The sequence below is a fragment of the Ceratotherium simum genome, chromosome 17 (assembly GCF_057802395.1).
Source record: "Ceratotherium simum simum isolate JZ-2026a chromosome 17, ASM5780239v1, whole genome shotgun sequence".
Lineage (NCBI taxonomy): Eukaryota > Metazoa > Chordata > Mammalia > Perissodactyla > Rhinocerotidae > Ceratotherium > Ceratotherium simum.
In genome coordinates, this window is record NC_141916.1 from 22,078,005 (window position 1) to 22,090,814 (window position 12,810).

General features: G+C 35.9%; 1 protein-coding gene across 2 annotated transcripts in view; it reads left to right on the forward strand.

Annotated features, from left to right (window-relative positions):
* SLC38A4 (solute carrier family 38 member 4) overlaps positions 1-12,810 on the forward strand; it is a 68,527-nt gene that overhangs the window by 20,401 nt on the left and 35,316 nt on the right. Inside the window, exon 2 of one of the 2 annotated variants that reach the window (XM_087442514.1) lies at positions 7,833-7,926. The exons of the other annotated variant lie outside the window; for it this stretch is intronic. The gene's annotated coding sequence lies outside the window, so the exon portion shown is untranslated. The remainder of the gene's footprint in view (positions 1-7,832; positions 7,927-12,810) is intronic. 2 annotated transcript variants of the gene reach the window in all.

The following is a 12,810-nucleotide window of genomic DNA, read 5'->3' on the forward strand; positions in this document are numbered from 1 at the left end:
CAGGAGGTGTTCTTTCTTGCCCTTGCTCATGCTGTCCCTCTGCCTGCAGTCTGTCCCCCATCCCATTGCTCCTTGCCAGCTCCTGTTCATTCTTTCAGTCTGAGCCCAGCTGTCACCTTTTCCAGTAAGTCTTCTTTGTCCCTTTCAAGCCGAGGTGGGTGCCACACTTCTCCTACCCCTCAGTTCCCACAGGCATCTCGCCCACCACATTATAGCATCATGACCTACTTAAGCAACGGATTCCTCTGAGAGACCAGGGCTTCTTGAGAGCCGAGACTGGGTCTAATTTTTTTTATTGTCTCTCTTGCCTTAGCCCCTACCATAAAGTCTGGCACATAAGTGTTCAATAATATTTATTGAAAGAATAAATGAAGATGGCTCCTTATTATGCTGTATTAGAAACTGACTATCTCACAGCATTATGGAAAAAATATTGAGGGTCCAAATGTATTCAAAAATCTCCATTTTTCTCAACAATATTTTGAGATCCATTGGAGTACCTCTTGCTGATGGAGAAGAAACAATCCATCCTTCCAGAACAAACTGGACATGCATGATTTTGTCTAGACAAAATTTTGTAAGTACCCATTGAGGATAGAAGATTTTTTAAGAAAGTTGATTTTTGCTGGTTAAGGATGCAAAATATTCTCACTAAAAATAGAGATTTAGCTAGCAGCTAGTATCTGGGGTTGATTAATAATTGTTGCAAAACCTAAGAGAGGAGCTCTTTGTTTTTGTTGCTTTTGTTTTTAATAATGTTTATTGTTTTTCACATAGTGAAAGTAATCCATAATTTTTAAAGGTTAGTTGGCAAATATAGATGAGAAAAAGAAAAGATTATCTACATTTCCACAATCTGGAAATAACCACTATTCATATTTTGACATATGTTCTTTCAAGCATTTTTTCTTTGCATATGTTTTCCCATATTACATATACATAATTTTAGAAACAAAATAGGGATCATATTACTATTAGATTTTGTATCTTGCTTTTTAAAACTTATTATTATTATAATTTTCCCATACCCTTATGATTCTTAGAATATTCTTTGAACACATGGTTGGTAATTACTGCTTCATATTCCAGGAAGGCAGCTCTCTAGGAAGGGACTAATGCATGCAGCATAAGCATTCACTTACCCTCTCACAATGGCTCTGAACATAGGAAGGAACTACTGCATTTTAATATATCACAGGATCCATCAATTAGAATAATTGTTACAATGTTTCCTGTTGCAACCTCATCAGTTCTAAAGAAAGGATTTGAATACACAGATTGAATCAGTGCCTTTAACAGAGGCTTTCATTTGTTTAACATTTATACAGTACCTACTATGAATCAGGCATAGGCTAATATTAATCGAGGTAAACAAACAAGACATTGTTTACAGTTAATCTAAATTGGCTGTCTAGACGTGCTTGAATGCATTCCAAGCCTCCTAAATATACCATCTGCCTGAATGTCCCCCCTCTGCTGCCATCCTGCCGAATGAAGTCAAGACATTTACTTTTTCTGAGTCAGCTTTCCTATATTTAAAGAAAGATGGGTGCTACCAACTTCATACCCAGCCCTCCAGGAATCATAATTCTTAACTCAAGCAACACATAAAGTACAAAAAGCTCAATTAATCTTGCCATGCTGGGCACTGGTGACCCTCATAGCAAAGGACGGTACATCAGTCAACAAGTTCCCTATTAAGAGCTTTGACTGCACCATGGCCCGGCCCTGGAGTTGCTTACAGCCCAGCAGGAGAGATGAGATCCTCAGGCAGAAACCTGCCCCCTAATTACTGACTCAGGAAAGAGCAGACCTGACTCAGGAAATCCTCTGCATTCACTGAAAGTCCACTAGGAAATGTCAATGTCACTATCATACATCTCACTCTGCCCAAATTCCTACTGCAACACTTGGGAGAGGATACCAAAAAGGCCAGCCTGAACGTGTCTTTGTTATTAGAGACACTGATTCTTGTACAGCATGGGTTTGTGTTATCACCTTTTAGGAGAGAGCCCCTTCCCTTTAAAAATCCTGCTGAGTGCTCTTCTGCCTCCTTTCTCCTCTATCTCGTTCCAGTCTAGCCAGGCAGTCTACTGGGTCACAGCTCGAGAAACTGTTGGGAGTCCAGATTCAAGCAAGATGACACCAGGTTTTCAAAGTCCAATCACTGATGAAATTACAAGATCCAACTGCATAGCAATTATTCCGGGAGGGAATTTGCTTTTAAAGGAAAGGGATGGGTGGGAATATGAAAGAGAGCAAGGGAAATTAATGTACTGCAGCCCAAAATGAATCTAATTTTTTTTTTTGCTGAGGAAGGTTTGCCCTGAGGTAACATCTGTTGCCAATCTTCCTCTTTTTGCTTGAGGAAAATTCACCCTGAGCTAACATCTGTGCCAGTATTCCTCTATTTTGTATGTGGGTCGCTGCCACAACATGGCTGATGAGTGGTGTAGGTCCACACCCGGGAACTGAACCCGTGAACCTGGGCTGCAGAAGTGGAGCACACTGAACTTAACCACCAGGCCACGGGGTTGGCCCAAGAATGTAATTTTTTAACCCATCAATTGCTATTAATTAGAAAGGCAGTCAACAACCTAGCACTGTATTAATACTGCATTCTATATGAAGAACTTAAATTAACATGGTGATTTATTTGTTTAGGAAGTGTTGTTATAATTATCATTATAATTATACATCTCTTAGCAGTGCTATTTCTTTCTCAAGCAGGCATTTTAAAGCATAAGAATCATTCTTTAAAACAATCTTTTAAAAGCTCTAATCTAACATTTAGAGTTTCGGTACGTTATTTAAGTTGTAATCACCCATAAGCCTCACAGAACTTGTCATCCTTCTTCACCATGATATATCTGCTTAGGCAGAAGCCTGCAGTGAACTTGTAATACCCTTTTCTCTGCATCATTTCAATGTGGGATCAAGGAATGAAACGGACCAGAAGGATTTGAGTTGCTTGAATGAGGAAACGCAGAGAACAAAATATCATCAACACCATGAGCTGTCTCCTAACGCTTTTTCCGTCAGCTGAGGCTAAAAGGAATTTCCTATTTAGGTCTGCGGCAAAGTCAGTAAGTTTGTCAATCTGCACCAAACTTGTTTGCTAATATTGCAACATAGTCGTTGACTATTCAAACATTTTCAGAGTGCTCCATTGTACTGTAAAGGTGGTTTAGGTGGGGCTGCAGAGGAGGGAATGCCATCGACTACATCATTTCCTCACCATGCCTGGGTCACTGCATTTCTCTCGGTCAGGGTGGTTTTTAGAACAGAAAAGCAAAGCCTCTCCTGGGGGCCTAGGCTGGGAACCCCTTTGGGGCCTCATATTCAGGAAGGTCTCAAATTTAGACTTTTTGAAGGTATCATCAAATGAGGCTATTCATAAAGTCATTTGTATTATGGTTAAGGTGTTATTTTGTTAAATAGGAACACTGAAAATGTACTACAACTTAGCAACCTTATTTTGGATTTTTAAAAATTTTTAAAAATATATTTAGAGCCTCAAAAAATAGAAGTGGCCTAAGTTTCCATGGATATCTGAGAGGATCTGTCAAAGGGGTATTAGAAAATTATTAATCTTTACTTCTGTGTTTACAGTTAACTTGCTATGTGGCTTTTGGGGGTTATATTCATTTTTTCCCTCTTTTATTCTTTATTTCTTATTACGTAAGTTGAGGTTAATAATTACATAATCATGAAGAGAGATGCCTGTAGCATATCTAATCTTTCATCACTCCACAAGTGATGCACAGACTATGGTAGCACAAGAATATAGTGCTCAAGTCATCTTCAGAATAACATGGAATTCTGCTATTTGAATGATTTAGAAATATTTCTGTAACATTTCTGTATAGATTTTCTTCTTTTTTCTTTTTTGCATGTATCCATACTAAGAGAGATAAAATGAAGAATTTGGAGTGCCAAAACGTGACATCAAAAAAGATCACAAATTCTCTTCATCACTGTAAGCCTGAGACTCAAAAGCCAGGGGGTAAATCCTACATTAAAAAGACATATCAAAATCTTGTTTCTAACTGCAGTTATGCTAGTGTCTTCTGTTTTCAGGAATAACTTGGTAGGTCAGATAGACATTTCCCTGCAGTATTATAAAGAGCAGTTGGATTAATGGAATTGTTGTTTGTATTTGGAAGCCCCAATATTGGCTCTAGGATGAGGACACACGTATAGTCTTTGGACTTGATCTACTTTGTTAGATTTTGAGTTTACAAATCCAAAGGCTGAAAATGATAAAAGGTAACTCTTCTTGGAGAATAAGGCATCATAAAAACAGTGTAGTATAGAAAAGTTAAAAAGAAACAGAAGCAAGAAAAAAGATAGGTGACCTAAAAGGGAAATTGAAGTAGGAGCAAAGAAAAGCAAGTGAATGCAGATACAAAGGCCATATGAAATTACTAAAAATTAGGTAATTTGGTTTCTTAATCATTACTATTTCTACCCATCTTCTTCCAATTTGGCTGTAACCAGATTCTATTTCCAAGTATTATTTTGTCCCATGACTAAAATTAGAAATTTGGGTACAATGGTGATGAGAACAAGAGGTTATCTTTCCCAGTGTCATTGCAAAATGCCCTGATGGTCTGGCTAAGGGACTTTTTTTTAATTGTTGACCAGTTTTGACTTGATCCAGCTGGAACTTTCTCTTTGAGGACATCGTTGAAGGTAGAAACTTTAAACAAGATGATCAATGATTTTAAATAGAGGCAAAAAAAACCCTATTTAAATGCACAGGTATGATCTGAATCACTTACTTTATTTTGAGCCAACAATTTTGTATTTTCAATAGGTAACATTATATTGGGATATACATTCTAGGGACCTCCTCTGTACTATTTGAAAATGATAGCTACAGATTGATGGAAGGGGTGCTGAAATGGATGAGTTATCACCATATATTCTCCTTCTCTATATAAAGAAAAATGAAGATTTTATTGCAAGTTTCTTGGTTCTCATAGAATGAGCACATAAAATTCATAGCATGTATTGTAAGCTAGTGAAAGTGATAGATACAGCAGTACAAGAAAGAGGCAAACTACCACTGACTCCAGTTTAAATCCTTTCCATCTGCCTTTTCTTCTGCCATCATTCTAGACAGGCAAGTATCGCCAAAGCCAAACTATTAGTCAACTTCCTCACTGTTCTCCTTCTCCCCACCGCCATCTCCACCCTGTCATCCCACCTATATCCCTTCCCTGGTGATTTTATGATTTTCTTCAGAAGCTTTCAAGAGATCCTCATTGCTAAAAATCTGAGGTCCCTAGTCTTAATGCCTTTTATAGCCTGGACTATTCCATTCTATTCTATTTTGCTCCAGAAAGTCTCCACTGCAGTCGGACTGGTTCTCACTGTTGCCAGAATATACTTTAGCGTGTCTGCATTTTTTCATCCAAGATGTCTTTCTCTTTTCTCTCTACCTATTGGAATCTCACCTGGACTTTAAGGCCCTCTTCAAAGTCCGTGGGCTCCCTGAAGCCTTCTTGGATGGCCTCAGCCGCGGGGGACTCTTTGTCTTCTGGAGTCCTGGGGCATATCGCGCAATTCTGCTGACATTAATTACGTTATAGTCTAGGAAGCCAGGTATCCCTTTATGTGGATATATCTTACCCCCTGAAAGGCACCCCCCCCACACACACACAGATCAAGTCTCATATACCTGTACATGGCGGCACTTATATGAATTCCTTATGTGAAGGATTAGTTAAAATGTTTTTTATCTCCTTGCTCAGACTAGCTTTGTTATTCACTATCCACATATTTTTCATTTCATTCACTTTTTTAAGTCTGTACATATTCTCATTCATTACCTGTTTCTACAGTGATACGTGAGCCAAATCAGAGACTAACTGAATATAGTACATTGGCCATGTTTTAAAAATCAAAAGAGCATAGACTTATTACCAAATGTATGTGAAATTACATCATATATGGTTTTCAGAAATGTTCAGGACATTAAACTGTAATGTTTAAGTCTGTATTTTTCTTATGAAAGGAGAGTTACAGTGAGTTTTGTCAAGACCAGACCACACATTTCTTCATTAATTTTGGCATGTCTAAACATGTCAAATATCGAGGGAAGAAAATAGTCCAACAAACAATTTCCTAAACTATTTTAATTAAGCTAACTTTTGTCAAATAAATTTCAAATGTGTATATTTGATTTTTGAGTCAGTGTTAGGAAAGTTTGTGATAAGAATTTTGCAATTAGAGTAGGTTCAAAAGAAATATGACAAGACCCTTCATAGAAGTCTCTTACATGTGCTTTTTATTTTAATCCAACATTCTAATTTACTATAATTATTTAGTGTACTCAAACAAGATCAGAATTATAAGGAAGCCAAAACTTAAAATTTTAAGAGAGGTAAAACTTTAGGTATTTGTACATTTATCTCCACCCTATTTTATATGAAGATATCATTGTAAGAATTCACACATTGGGGTACATTCATTCATTTTCAGTTGACCCACTATTAAATGGAATTTTACTACAATATGATTATTTAATTTTCTAACAATTATTGCAGGCTTTTGCTTGCTTAATCTTATACTCATCTGGTAACTTTGCAAACAGAAAGAAATCTTAAGTGGGAAAGATCACAATTAAATGATGGAAGTAATTTGAAAAGGAACATTCTTTAAATTTCCCTGACTTAAAATTAGTGTATTTGTTATCATTTTTTCCCTAGACCATAATAATTTTCATCTGATAAAAGACAACACTACAGATTAAATCTGGAAAATAAAGAACAAGCTAACTAAGAGACAAATAAAAGTAAAAATACCATATTAAAGTTAACAGCCCAAATGGGCACATCTGAAAAGGAAAAGAAAAATGGGCAACTGGACATTTTGTTTAATGTTTAATGTCTTGCATCAACTTAAGAATTTCTTACTCAAAGAACAAAGTTTAGTTTTTTTTTAATAGAAATAGCGAATTGACACAACTGTTGTAATCTAGCATTTCTTTTGATTGGTTATCAGATTGTTCGTTAATGTTATAAATATTGAAAAGGCAAAGAACTGTTAATTTTGGATTGATTTTTAAACTGTTTTTCTCACCTCACTTTCAGAATGTTAAGTCTATTTGACACATTTTCATAACAGAATTAATTATTTGCCAGCACATTTGAACTCTTCCTCTGATATGTGGAAAGCCAGGTAGATTTTTTTGAAAGGAGGAAAATGTCTGTTTAGAAAGTCTTTAAAAACTCCAAACAGCCTTTTGCTTACTCTGCCCTTGGAATGGTAGCGGTGGCTGATAACAACCTATGATTTCCGAGCTCACGTCACCTTGAGTAACTGGGTGCCATTTGGAAGTCTCTTTCATTCTGTAACGTTTCCTCTGAATGCGTCAACAGTTCTAAAGAGAATAACTCTTCCACTATATAATGAATATTTTCTACGCATTCTGATTATAATATTTCCTTAAACAATCTGACTCCATGAATATTATTATTGTTACTGTGTTGTTCTACTTTGACTTCAATTCATAAACCTTTGGAAAAATTAACATTTCTAGATTTATCAGTCACTCGACCTATAGAATCTTGATACAGAGTGACGCCAATCAAGGTAAAACTTTCATTAAGTGAGTATTTTGCTTAAAAGCCAGACTTCTAAAAGCAAATAGAAATTGGTGTAACCGATGTTTAATCCAAATGTACAACAGTCAACTGATTTAGCTTCTCTTTTTTTTTTTAAAAGAACTGACGCAAGTTAGACAGAGGGAGGTGTTGGGGCAAGGTGGTGGTGGTGATTGGCTTCTCTCGTTCACGCCCACTGGTCTTTAAATCATTGTCTAGATCCCCAAAGGTTCGTGAAAGTCAACTCTGTTACAGGAGTCTGCTGTTCCAAACAATTCTGGAAAGATTGCACAGGACTGGATAAATAATTAAGGTAAAGCTGTTTTTACATAAATATTTGTAGTGTTAAAATAAGGCTTCCTTTCTTCTCTTTATAGTGTTGATTGTTTATTCACTACAAATTAAAATGTTTGAAAAATACTACTCAGGTAATTTTTTTCTCACTTTAAAAAAGATCAGTTCAATATAATGTCAGACATTGAAATTATTTACCCAGATCCTGATTGCAGTTTTCTTTTGCAGATAATTTTAGGTTTGAGCATAAAATTAGGACAGTGGATATAGGAAAGTGAAACATTGCAAAACCAGCAAGTAACAAGTATTTAGTTATTTACGTCTCCTGGTTAATCGCTGAATGGAGTGAAACGTTGACGTAATTTGTCTCAGGAAAAATATAAAGTTTTAGAAGTACGTTCTCAATGTTCTAACATTAAAGATTTTCTTTATCTTGGAAACAAAATTACCCACAAAAACTTAGACTAAGCAGAGGGAACATCACATGACTGCAGCAGAGGTGAAAGGCTGAGGCTTGGGGCCCCACCATGGTCAAATGGAAAAGAAAAAAATCGTCTTACTTTGCCTTCTTATGTGACCATTTTAATGAAAGAATATTTTTAGAGCAAACTTACTAGAAGAAACTGAGAAATTATATAGAATATAAACATAGCTTTAGATTTTGAAGGACTAGAATCAATTATCTAAAAATAGAACTGTACTCCTCAAATTTATTAATCAGACAGGGGGAGAATTCTCAGTAGATTTAAGTATCCTTGTATTTTGGGCATCTTATAGAGTATATGGTGATGGTATTAATTAAATGCCAAGGCAATAACAAAACTGAGTGTTTTATAACTCAGTGAAAAAATATTTGAACCGATGATACATATCATATTCATAGACATTTGGCTGAAAGAGGATTTATATTTGACAAACTAAAGAAATTTAGGTGTTTTTTTAGAAAAGATTGCCATTTATTTTACGGGTCAAGATCTCCAGTCGTTCAGATTTATATCTAGATAATGTTTTGGGATTTTCTTTAAGTCTTTATATATGTACTCCCAAGAAGTATATCAGTAACATTTAAATATTGAGTAACATAGTTTTGAGGGCTAAATTCTTGACTTCTCTTTAACCACATTATACAGTATACTTTATGAGTTATTGAAGCTATTATTTTTAATATATGAGTTATTTTAAAGAAAGGGAAATAATTTATTTTAAGAAGAAAAAAGTACCTCTGGGGGTGGTCCAGTATATATATTATATAGAATGTAGACATTTTGGAATTTACTGCATCTACATTTCATAAATGTTATTAAATATCATGCATTAACATGTGTAGCATAAAGAGTTCACTATGTTGATATCATATGTGCTACATATCTCTGTACCTTTCTGGAAACTAACTACTGTTTGGGAAAATAGGAACTAAAACTTATGCATAAATTTAAGATGTTTCTTAACTTTTAAGATGACTGGAGAATCTAAGTCTTCTAAGAACAGAGCTAGAAGGTTTGTAAGCAAAATAACATATTCAGGTTTTATGAATAGTTCTTTATACCTCATCAAATGGCTGCTTTAATTCTTATATTAGCAAACATGTAATCTTCTTAGCAAAGAGAAAACACTTCAACATAGGGTTATTTACTTTAAGTTTTCCAGTTCTCCCTGGATATTTCTAAGCTATGTCTGAGTAAAAGAGAAAAATGGAAATGCTAAAATATTAGCATGAGCCATAGGAAGTAGTCAAGTAAATACCGTTTTGCTGTTATAGGCAGTTTCCTTTCTAAGGTGGACCTCAGGCAATGATACTGAATGCTTTTTATGGAGACTGATTTCTGTGAGAAATCATGCCACAGACTAACAAGCCGTCTAACTATTGATGTGCGACTAGAATGGCGTTGTTGGAGAAATTAAGAGAATTTAATATAAAAGTAATGTTAGATTGATTTCGTTGTCAAAGATGTGTTCATTTATCTAAGATAAATTTTGGATGTGGATTTAAATCAGTTCTTTGGATGCAAGATAATTTGACTTTTAGAAGTTACCCATTACTTCTCACTTGCTCAACCAAAGGGTAAATGACTTGTGGGCTGTCTGCTACCTAAACCTAGATTTCAGAGTATATTAGTCAGAACTGGGTTGGCATGAAAGACAAAACAGATAGCTATGATGGGAAATGCTCTGACAATGTTAGCTCCCTTTTCACTTTCACTTATCAGGTAAAATAAATGTTTGCAGTAACTAGGGAGGGTCATAACTTTTGCCTCTTGACTCAAGGACAGTTTTGCTTCCCAGGTTTGATGTCTTTCTTTGAAGTTGAACTACATAAGTAAAAATTTGATAAATTTGCTTTTTTGAGAATCTCCCATCCTGAGTTTCTTAGGTATCTATTCAAAGAAGGAGACATCATAATGTTTAATAGTTAGAATTTGGATATAAGGAATTGGCTAATTAGGACATTTCGATATCTCTTAACAAATGTGATGAAATGAAGTCTTCTAATGATGACAGTATTCTAAATACCTTTGTTTCGTGTTTTGATTTTGCATTTTCATGAATGAGCGAATTGAAGCAACAATGCAGAAGACTACTTCACTGGAATATCCAGTCTGTTTCTGCAAAATCTGTTCATAGCACAGAGAAACTTAACTTTATTGGCGAGAAAGGCTAGACTCCAGAAAGTTCTGTCAAACCAAATTTGATTTTTCTTTTAGAAACATTTTGAATAGTCTTTGTGCAACAAAGCTGTTCTTTCTCTTGGTAACAAGAGGGGAACTCTTCCATTTCACTATAAACTATAAAAAGAATTATTATAATATTAACTTATCAAACTGTCACGAGAATGCATGCTTGGATCTATAAAGGAGATGTAAAGCTGCATCGGTCTTATTAGAATATAACACCAGGCACTGTGCTAGACATTAGGAATATGTAGAGTCCACAAGCCCAGCACTGGCCCCACCTTCATGAAGCTTTCTGCCAAGAGGGGGAGACAGTCATTTATCAAATAACCACACAACTAAAAATGGATGGACAAAGCATGATAAGTACTGTGAGGGAGAGGAGAATATGCTATGAGCATATATAAGAGAAAATCTAGATTACATGTGGGGCCTCTCTGACCATGTGGCATTTAAAGATTTTCAGGTTCTGTTAGTGAACTTTGGGAGACACCTGGGTTAAGATTGTGGAGAAGAGCATTTCAGGTAGAGGGAACAGCAGGATCAAAGGTCCTGCAGTGGCCATGGGGAAATGAAAGAAGCCAAGTGTGTTCAGTGAGTGAAGGCAGATGCAAGTCATTCTGGGACTAAAGAGCTATGTCTGGTTAAAAGCATGTGGACCCATACAGCCTATTAGGAAATTGGACTTTATTCTAAAAAGTGATAAGAAAATCATTTTAGGGCCTTTAGCAAGTAGTCGTTTGGAATAACATAATGGTCATGGAGAGAGAAGTGGATGAATTTTCAATAAATGAAAGAAGGATTGATAGGACTTGGTGATAGATTGAACGTGGCTAGGGGGATTCAGGATAGAGAATGGGAGATGCCCAGACTGACAGCCAGATTCTTCTTGAGAGCAGTGCATGAATGGAGGTGCCATGTACCGAGATGGGGAGCAGCAGAAGAATCTATGCTTATGAAAATTATACTTTTCTATCACAGTGGTTGCCAGCCTCATTCTTTTCCATCCTAACCATACAGTGATTCATTGATTAGTTCAGTAAGTATTGATTCAGAGAAAAAAGTAAAAATGTTAATTTTGTTATACTAAAATAGTTTGTTCAAACATCTATTTTGGAGCCAACCCTGTTGGTCTAGTGGTTCAAATTCCACCTCTGCCTCGGTGGCCCGAGTTCACTTCCCGGTTGTGGAACCACATCACCCATCTGTCAGTTATCATGCTGAGGCGGCGGCTCACACAGAAGAACTAGAAGGACTTAAACTAGGATATACAACCATGCTTGGGGCTTTGGGGAGAAGAAAAAAAAAAAAAAGAGGAAAGATTGGCCACAGATGTTAGCTCAGGGCGAATCCTTCCCTGCAAAAAAAAAAAAGGTAAATATGAAAACCAAATTAAAAAAATAATCTATTTTGTCTACTAAGCAGGGTTCATCGAGTGCAGGAATTCTGTCTTATTCGTGCTTTATTTTTCGTAGTTTCTGGCTCATATTTTATTCTCAATATTTGTGGAATGAATAAATAAATGCCATCCGTAAAATTCTTCCATACTGAAGTTTAATCATGTGAGTAAATTTTAGCAATTATGATTCTAATTAGGATTAGGGGCCCAGGTTTGAAACCACTATTTCATCCTTCATGGGATATATCGTATCACCTTCAAAAGAGAGTGGAATAAGTGTTTTATATACGGTAAAAATAGCATACAATTAGATCTCAATGTCCTTATTTGTGAAGGGGCATCTGCCTTGCTTACAATGTTTGTGAGAATTTCGAGAACTGTAAAGTCCTCTTGTATAACTGTCTAAGCTAAATTATGTGTATATGCAGATATACATATAAAATACTATATATGTTTGCATGGTGAGAAGGTGGCAATCAAATTCTGATTATTAGAAGAGAGAAAAGGGATTTAAATTTATTCAGGCCTACTATGTGCCAAGCTTTGACACACATCATCTCATTTAAACCCTCGCAATACTGCTTTGTGGCAAATGATATTACCCTCATTTTGCAAATGGACAGAAAGGTCAGAAGTTAGTTAATTTGGTCAGGATTTACACCCAGTTTTATTTATCACTAAAGCCAGAGTCTCCATATCCTGTTCAGGCTTTAGTTTTCTGTAGTGGAGACAGCAGTACAGAGGTGGATGGCATGGAGGTGACTTAACCTCTCAGCACCTCCATTATCTAGTCTGTAGAATGAAAATAAGGACAAAATTAGTGCCTACCTCAGAG